Here is a 9,726-nt window from a genome sequence, read left to right on the forward strand (position 1 = left end):
GATGGTCCCCTAGCAAGCCATTGTAGTTGTACATCAATCGTGCTGTCACCTATGAGTTTTCTTCTCAGCCAAACCGCAAAGCTATCTATGTGATGACGTGCAATCCATGCCTCAGACTTCCCTATGTTTTCATAACGGACAATATTGATGTGCTCATCCATATATGGGGTCACGAGGGATGAATTCTGTAGAACGGTGAAATTTGCTTTGCGGATTTCACTTTCAGGTATGTGCATATTAGATTTCTTACCTAGTGTGCCCTTTCCTTCCAATCGCCCATCATAGCATGACATGGGGACCCCAATTGGACTAAGTTCATCAATGAAATCAACACAAAACTCAATGACCTCCTCTGTTCCATAGCCCTTGGCGATACATCCTTCTGGCCGAGAACGATTCCGAACGTACTTCTTTAAGACTGCCATGTATCTCTCGAAAGGGAACATATTGTGTAAGAATACAGGGCCTAAAATATTTATCTCTTTCACAATATGAACCAGGAGGTGGGTCATAATATTAAAGAACGAAGGTGGAAAGACCATATCAAAACTGACAAGACATTGGACCACATCATTCTGTAGCCTTGTGAGCTTATTTGGATCGATTGCCTTCTGCGAAATTTCATTAAGAAAGGCACATAGCTTCACCACTGCTAATCTTACATTTTCTGGTAGAATACCCCTCAACGCGATTGGAAGCAATTGTGTCATCAAAACGTGGCAATCATGAGACTTTAGGTTTGTGAACTTTTTCTCTTTCATATTAATTCTTCCCTGCATATTCGAGGAGTAATCGGACGGTACCTTCATACTGTTCAAGCAATCAAACATGCTTTCCTTCTCCTCCTTGCTGAGAGTGTAGCTAGCAGGACGTAAGTAGTGCTGTCCATTTTCTCTCTTCTTAGGACGTATGTCTTCTTGTTGTTTTGTTTCTTTCAAATCACGTCTTGCTTCTAGTGTATCTTTTGACTACCCATACGTACCAAGGAATCCTAGCAGGTTCACGCAAAGATTCTTCGTTAAGTGCATCACATCGATTGCGCTGCGGATCTCCAGGACATCCCAATATGGGAGCTCCTATAGTATGGACTTCTTCTTCCACATTGGGGCATGGCCGTTTTCATCATTCGGAACTTGTTTGCTTCCACGGCCCTTTCCAAACACGACATGGACATCCTTCACCATCGAGAAAACACGCTTCCCGTTTCGGAATATAGGGTTAGCACGAGTTTCTGGTTCCCCTTTGAAATGTTTTCCTTTTCTTCTTAAGGGGTGGTTGAGGGGAAGGAATCGACGTTGACCCATGTACACGACCTTCCTACAATTTTTTAGATACAAGCTGTTGGTTTCTTTTAGACAATGAGTGCATGCTTGGTATCCCTTATTCGACTATCCGGACAAATTGCTAAGTGCAGGCCAATCGTTGATGGTAACAAAAAGCAATGCTCGCAGGTCAAAGTTCTCCTGTTTGTACTCGTCCCAAACACGTACACCTTCCTCCTTCCACAACAGCAAAAGTTCATCAACCAACGGTCTTAGGTACTCGTCAATATCATTGCCCGGTTGTTTTGGGCCTTGGATAAGCACCGGCATCATCATGTACTTCCGCTTCATGCATAGCCAAGAAGGAAGATTGAACATACAGAGGGTCACAGGTCATGTACTGTGACTGCTGCCCCACTCGCCGAATGGATTCATTCCGTCCGTACTTAAACCGAACCTTATGTTCCTTAGGTCGTTATCAAAATCTGGGAAATCTCTATCAACGTTTCTCCACTGGGACCCATCCACAGGGTGTCTCAGCATCTGATCTTGCTTACGCTCTTCTTTGTGCCACCACATCAATTTAGCATTGGATTTATTTCTGAAAAAGTGCTTCAAACGTGGTATTACTGGGAAATACCACATCACCTTAGCGGGAACTTTTTTCCTGATAGGCTCCCCGTCGACCTCACCAGGATCATTTTGCCTGATCTTGTACCGTTTTGCATCACAGACTGGACAAGCATCCAGTGTCTCATATTCTTCGCCTCGATAGAGAATACAATCGTTAGGACATGCGTGAATTTTCTGTACCTCCAATCCAAGAGGGCAAACAACCTTCTTTGCTTCGTATGTTGTAGAGGGCAGTTCATTTCCCTCTGGAAGCATGTTCTTTACGATTCCAAGTAGCTCCTCAAATCCCTTATCGGTGACACCATTAGCTGCCTTCCACTGTAGCATTTCAAGTGTGGTACCCAACTTTTTAAGCCCCTCCTTGCAATCTGGATACAATAATTTTTTTGTGATCCTCCAACATCTTCTCAAACTTCTTTGACTCCTTTAAAGTTTCACAGTCTCTTTGTGAATCCACTAGAACCTGACCTAATTCATCAGGTGGTTGGTCTTCTGCTGCATTTTCTCCAGCCTCATCCATTTCTTTAGCATCGTCCAAGGGTTCATCTTCAAAGGCTCCCGCTTCATATAGATGAGCCCAGTCTGCAATATTATTATCATCATCTTCTTCACCATCTTGCATCACAACTCCAGGTTCACCGTGCTTGGTCCAAAGAGTATAGTTATCCATGAAACCCTTTTCATAAATGTGGGCGTGTAGAGTACTCCTCTTAGAGTATTCCTTTTTATTTTGGCAAACGTGGCACAGACAACACATAAAACGTTTCGATGACTTGTGGGCCTCCGCTGCATCGAGAAAAGACTTTAGACTATTAATCCACGCCATGGTGCACTGGTCGCCGTACAACCATTATCAGTCCATCGATCTACAATTTTGAATTAAGTAACAATATTATTTTACTTGTATTCATATCATTTAAATTGGCACATAGCATAATAAAATACAAAAGCCATTTTTTGTAAATTTAACATTGAAATACAAAATTAATAGAAGTCCAAATTAATAAATACATGCTGCAAAGGCTTTGTTTCAGGGTCACTTCCTATAAAACCATCGAGGATTTCATTATTGGGACCAAGACCGTACTCCTTCATCGCGTCCTCATATATACCGCACCGCATCGTGGATATCGATTCTAGCCCCAAATATCAGAGTTTTCACCGAAGGATCAAGGTTAACGACATATTCATGATCCGAAACATACATTTTTTAAACTTCTCGATGGTTTCTATATGAGCCCCAATAAATACATCATTAGAGTGCCAAAATAATGCAACTAAATGCATAACAAATACCAAACGATGCATTCCACAACACATACATAGATTCCACAACACATACACATTTTATTCCACGACACATACATTCCACAACGATCACCCCCACCGGTGCCACTCCCTCCAGCTGCTGAAGCCATATTTTACTGGAAAACACTATTATTTTTTACAATATTATAAATTCTTACAATTACAATAAAATCTGAATAAATTAATTAAAATAAATCACATTAATTTGCAAATTGATTGAAAAAATTCTTACAATTACAATGTAAATATGTACATCATTATATCCTCATATTCGAATTGCACAGGCACTTACAATGAAGTCTAAAATGTAATGAAATTAGAGTTGCTATTGAGGTATTAATTATCATTGTGTGCCGTGCTATGTCACAGCTCTCTCTAAGCCCTTATTCTTTGTCGGTCTTGACCTCACCCTATGTACATAATGAAGGGTCTAGAAAGACCTGTGACAGAGCAGGCACAATGTGACGAATGCCCCAATAGCAACACTACTTCGTTTACATTTCACACTTGCTGGTAAGTGTCTTTGAACTACAATGCAAAATCACATTAATTCTCAATTAAAAAAACCAGAATAAATTAATTGAGAGAAATCTCTAATTAATTGAAATAAATCTCTATAACTCCTAATTATTTTGACACCCTTCAGTTCCAGGAGAACACTCTTTTCAATATCCAGAAACCATCTAGAAGAAAAAAAAACTTTATTTCGGAAAATGTATATGTCGGTAACCTCGACCCTGCGGTGATGACAATGCCTTTCGGGGGGACACGGTGCGGTACAAGGACGTCACCAATCGGCCAGTCGCAGCACCAACATTTCCGGTTAATAGGAACACAACACTTGGCACAGGCAGCGTGCTCGTTGATATGCTCTCAGTGCAACAACGGCCACGCTGACTGCACAAATGCTGTCTTCGTATCAATCAGAAGTGCTGGTGATGCGACCAAGCCGATTCGCGACGTCCATATAGCGCATAGTGTTTCCCCGAAAGGTAGTATCATCACTATTGGATGGAGATTAACGATGTATATTTGTTTCGAAACAAAGATTTTTTTTAGCTTATAGATAGTTTCAATGTGAGTCTGAATAAATACATCACTAGAGTGTCAAAATAATCAATTCATAATAAAAAAATATATTATAATTCTTTCATTAGTTCATTATAAAAAAATTAACTATCCACATTATATTTATATCTACTATAATCTCATGTTTTGTCTACACTCATTCTAAAAATTTCTACTATCCACATGCTCATCTGAATCTAAAAATAAAAAATGTGCTACCGTCATTTGTAATATATAGAAAATGATTGAAAAATATGTCTATAAATTTTTTATATTCAACCTAGCCAATAAACCTACTCCCACATTCAAGTCATCGGTTCTATATATCTCAAATCATTGCATAAATCAAAGAAATCATACTCATCCTCACTATTTCTAAAATTCACAAATTTCTCTAACTATAGAGCATAAAACGAAGAATAAAGACTATCAATGAAGAGAGGATTAAGTTGCAAACCTTTGGCGTACTTGGATAACTAGAACACTCACTAAAACTAGAACAAATGGCGGCAACTCTCTAAGGGAAGAACAACCCCGAGCTCGAGCTTCTCTGGTGAAATGGCACTGGCTCGGGCTCGGGGAGGAAGAAGGGTGCCAATTTATAGTGGGCGCATTAGTACCGGCTGGTGGCTCCAGCCGGTACTAACGCGCCACATTTAGTACCGGCTGGAGCCACCAGCCGGTACTAAATTTCCTCACGGCAGTTTAGTACCGGCTGGTGGTTCCAGCCGGTACTAAACTGTCACTAGCTGTCGGTGGCGGACTTTAGCACTAGCTGGAGCCACCAGCCGGTACTAATAGGCTACCAGGGCTACTGTTCCTTTGGCCCGGTACTAAATTTGCACGTTAGTACCGGCCAAAGCCATGACCGGTACTAACGGCCGCGGACGAATGTGCATTTTTCTAGTAGTGTTAACACCCAGAGAGTTAAATAGAGAATATCATTGCCGAAATATGGGTGGCGCTATTTAGCACGCTGGGTGCTAAATAAGTATCCAGCCCACCAGGCCCCGCCCCCTCGCCATTCCGAGCTAAAACAAGCTGAAACCGAAAAATCTCTTTTCGAAACCGGAAAATTCTTCCCGAAACCGAAAAAAACACGCGATAGGGAGCCAAAACCGGAAAAAGGTATTCCCCAAACCGGAAAAAGTATTCCCGAAACCGGAAAATTTCTATTTCAACAAAAAATCAACATTTTTCAAACCGGAAAATGGTGCTTGTAATTGGAAAATTACCTAGTGTTGAAACCGGAAAAGATATTTCTCAAACCGGAAAATTATTATCTCAACCGAAAAAAACACGCCACACCTTTGGACAGAGAATCCAAACCGGAAAAGGTTTCCTAAAATCGGAAAGTTGTTATTTAAAACCGAAAAATTACCCGAAATAGGCTGAAACAGCAAAACAAAGATCCCATAATCAGGAACGTGCAAGTTATTTTAACCGAAAATCAAAATTTTCCGGTTTGGACCTAATTTTCCGGTCAGGTCCTTTTACCTTTCCGGTTGCCTAAATTTTCTTGTCTCATAACCTAATTTTCGGTTAGGATTTTTTAATTTACCGGTTGCAGGATGGATGGCCATGACTCAGCTAAATTTTCCGGTCACATAGACGTAACTCCGGTTTGAATCCCTTAATTTTTCACTCGAAGGATGAATAGCCATGATGGAGCTAAATTTTCCGGTCACGTAGATCTATTTCTAGTTTGAACCTCTTAATTTTCCAGTTGCAGAATAGATGCTTATCTTTTTTTCCGGTTTGAAGATGAATTTTTTAATTTTGAAATCACATTTTTTCGGTCTATTGGTACCCTGATTACTTAATATTCAGTACCCGAGCCAGCCCGGCTCCCCACCCGACACCCGCACCGAGCTCGCCTACCCCCACCCCGTCCGATTTTTATGCTCTTTGCCGGTTCCCCACCCTCCGTCGGTTTTTTCCCCTCGCCAGCGCCTGATGGATTGTGGGAGGACGTATCAGTTTCCAATTTCTCCCACTGCTCCTCCCCGTGCCGCACCGGCCAGCTGCAATCCCGGCGAGACCCAGCGCCGCCTGCTCCCGTGCCGCACCGGTGCGATCCTGCGCCCCCGGCTCCCGCGTCGCCCCGGCGACGCCCTGCGCTGCTGGATCCTGTGCCGACCCGGCGACGTCCTGCGCCGCCAGCTCCTGTGCTGCCCCGGCGAGAACCTGCACCGCCAGCCCCCGCACTGCCCCGGCGGGACCCTGCGCCGCCCCGGCGAGGCTGCACCGCCGGCTCCCGGCGAGCACGCGCGGTGGCCTCTGCAGCTTCGACGACCTCTTGGCACCTCCCCAACAGAAGCTCTCTCCAATGCACGAAGGAGCAGCCGCCATGGGGGATTCGGTCACCAGCTGCCGCTGATTCCACCGGCGTTTGTCGTTGGTGAGCCCACGAGCGCATCCCTGCCATCTCCTATTTCCAATGCCTGCTCCATTTCGTACATAGGAAAGGATGCTGAAGTGCCGTCAAGAGCCAGCTGGGCTGTGGACGTCATTAATCAGGCTCGTTGTATGGCCTTGTGCTTTAGATCCTCATTGATTGAATTCGAGTTATTCGTTTTGTGAAAAATGTGCCACATAATTCGTCCTGATCCCTGAGCCTGTAGATCGATGGATGAGAGAGGATCCGTGGAGAAATGGGTGGACCGGCTGCAAGAGCCATGCAGAGCCGGGGAAAGAATGGGATCGGCTGCAAATTCCATGGAGGGAAGATAGAGCAAGGCTGCTAAGCTGGTTCCAGGGATGCCGGTGCTCGATCCATGAAAAAACATCATTGAAGGTACTGCTACCGATTCCGAATCCACCAGATTTCCGTGCATTGATTTTCGTCTAGGGATCCAAGGATTGGGCAAAGGATTTGTTATTTTACTCTTCAATCTCTTGATGCAATTCTATATGCTAATGTACAATATCTCACATAAGCACTTGAACTTGACAGATTGTCAAATCAATTGCTCCGTCCATTTATGGCCATGAAGACATTAAGACTACCATTGCACTAGCTATGTTCGGTGGACAAGAGAAGAACATGAAGGGAAAACATCGTCTAACTGGGTGATCCAGGCACTGCAAAATCCCAATTTCTAAAGTAAGGACAGAATCAATCACTTTTCATCATTTCAGATTGCACCAGTAATTTTCCATCTTTTAGGTATGTGGAGAAAACAATACACTGAGCGGTATATACAACTGGAAAAGGAGCCTCTGCTGTTGGTCTCACTGCAGCAGTTCACAAGGATCCAATAACACGAGAATGGACACTTGAGGGAGGTGCACTGGTTCTTGCTGATAGGGGCATATGCCTTATTGATGAATTTGACAAGATGAATGATCAAGATAGGTATGTTATAATATTTACATTGCAATCTTCTGTACTATTAGCATCTAAATTTCTATCTTATGAATATATAATTCTCTTCTGATTCTTCCAGGGTGTGTATTCATGAAGCCATGGAGGAACAGAGTATCAGTATATCAAAGGCAGGAATCATCACATCTCTTCAAGCTCGATGCAGTATTATTGCTGCAGCAAATCCAATAGGCGGAAGGTAGCTTTTATTACCTGCATAGTTGCAAGCCATGTAACCAGTGCCTATTATTAAGAAAGTTGTTGAATGTATTCATCCTTGATTTCACATACCTTCACGAAGAAATCCGGCCACCAATTGTCCACCGTGACATCAAAGCAAGCAACATTCTCCTTGACAGAAACCTCAGCCCCAAGATAGCAGACTTTGGGTGACAAAGTTCTTCCCAGGCAACATGACACATATCAGCACAAGGGTTGCAGGGACATTGTAAGTAGTGGCTCACTTCCTGTTGATGTCCATGCCTCTTTGATCTTGCAGATATACCATATGATCAGGTAAACAGAGTTGACGTATATTTCGTTTGTCAGAGGATATCTTGCTTCGGAGTATGCAATCCGTGGGCAGCTAACCAAAAAGGCCGATGTCTACAGCTTTGGTGTACTGCTGCTGGAGATTGTCAGTGGCATATGCCACACTGATCCCAGCTTACCTTTTGACTAGCAGTTCCTCCTAGAAAAGGTTAAGATTCATCTCGATAAAGGTTTAGCCATTTAGGGTTGATATGGTTTGCAAATTTATTTGAATATGGTTATCAATCACTACTGTCTGATTCTCTAGCAAGTTTAGACAACAAACTACACAGAACCGTCGTTTATGTCAAAGAACCATAGTACAGACATGCTACTATTTGGATTATCCAATTAGACTATGAGGAATCAGACCAGACATATCCTGTACTGTTTGCATGAATGATTCAGTGTCCTATAGCCAATTTTGCATTTACATAATCACATATTAGACAGGGACACGCACAATCTACTTGTTAGAGTTGGAAGAACTCCAAGGAAAGTTCAAGGAAGGTGCCCTTTCTGTGTCGCTAACAATTATTTAAAGCAGCCATTGAGTCATCGGCTGTGTTCCAAGTTTTTAGATATTGTTCTAATTCTTAAAGTTGGTGATCTGTGAGAAATTTACTTAGTTTATAGAAGTACAAATGGACATACTTTAAGAAACTTGCTAGTGTGGTCTCAAAAAATGAAACTTGCTAGCTTCACAATACCTGAGGTGCTAGTGCTATTATATCTTAGATTTTTATTTAAAGCATCTGAAATCAGAAATTTCTGCTATCCTGTCAGGTATGGATGCTCTATGAGTCCGGTGATCTTGAGAGCTTCATTGACAGGACCCTGAAGTGTGATTTTGGCACCGAGGAAGCGCGTCAGTTGCTGAAAATAGGGCTTCTGTGGACCCAGGATAGGCCTAAGATCAGGCCCATGGATGTCAATGGTTGCCTAGATGTTAAAGGGTGAGTTTGCCGTTGGTGATAAGATCATGAGGCCTGGCCTGATCATAGACGTCATGGAGCTGAAAGTCTGGACAGTAGAGCCGGTTCAGTTTAGTTTGTCTCCTGTATTGAGCAACTCACTGTTGTCCACACTTGCTGTAGCTGGTAGCACTGTTGTAGAGTAGAGCCCCTGATGAAAAATCAGCAAGTTGAAGGACCAGATGCCTAAGAAAAAATGGGCTGTAAATTGGAAGGAGCATTTCTTATTTTTCCTGGTGATTTAGCACATTGTAGGCGTGTCAGTTTGTATATATATCATCCTAGTTTGATTACATACAAGTGCCACTTAAAAATCACATATTGATTCAAATGGCTCAGCTCAAGAAGTTTCAAACGGCATCACTTAAACAAAGAACTAATGCGAAGAAGACATGCTTGCAGCAGGCAGGTTATATTACATGTCCTTTCATCAAGGAGGCGGAGTTTTACAAGGATTACCGCCAGAGAGGGTAACAAATCGATTTTACTGTACCTCTCGTCGTCAGGTCGATCACTCAGAGAATCGGCAGCACGGGGTGCGGCCGGCTCTTGACTCTTGAGAGCCAGGGACGGGGCTCGAGCG

General features: G+C 42.9%; 1 pseudogene; it reads left to right on the top strand.

Annotated features, from left to right (window-relative positions):
• The first annotated feature begins 7,612 nt into the window (after positions 1 to 7,612).
• On the top strand, positions 7,613 to 9,460 carry LOC120662342 (annotated as a pseudogene).
• The last annotated feature ends 266 nt before the right edge of the window (positions 9,461 to 9,726 follow it).

Source organism: Panicum virgatum, chromosome 2N, assembly GCF_016808335.1.
Source record: "Panicum virgatum strain AP13 chromosome 2N, P.virgatum_v5, whole genome shotgun sequence".
NCBI lineage: Eukaryota > Viridiplantae > Streptophyta > Magnoliopsida > Poales > Poaceae > Panicum > Panicum virgatum.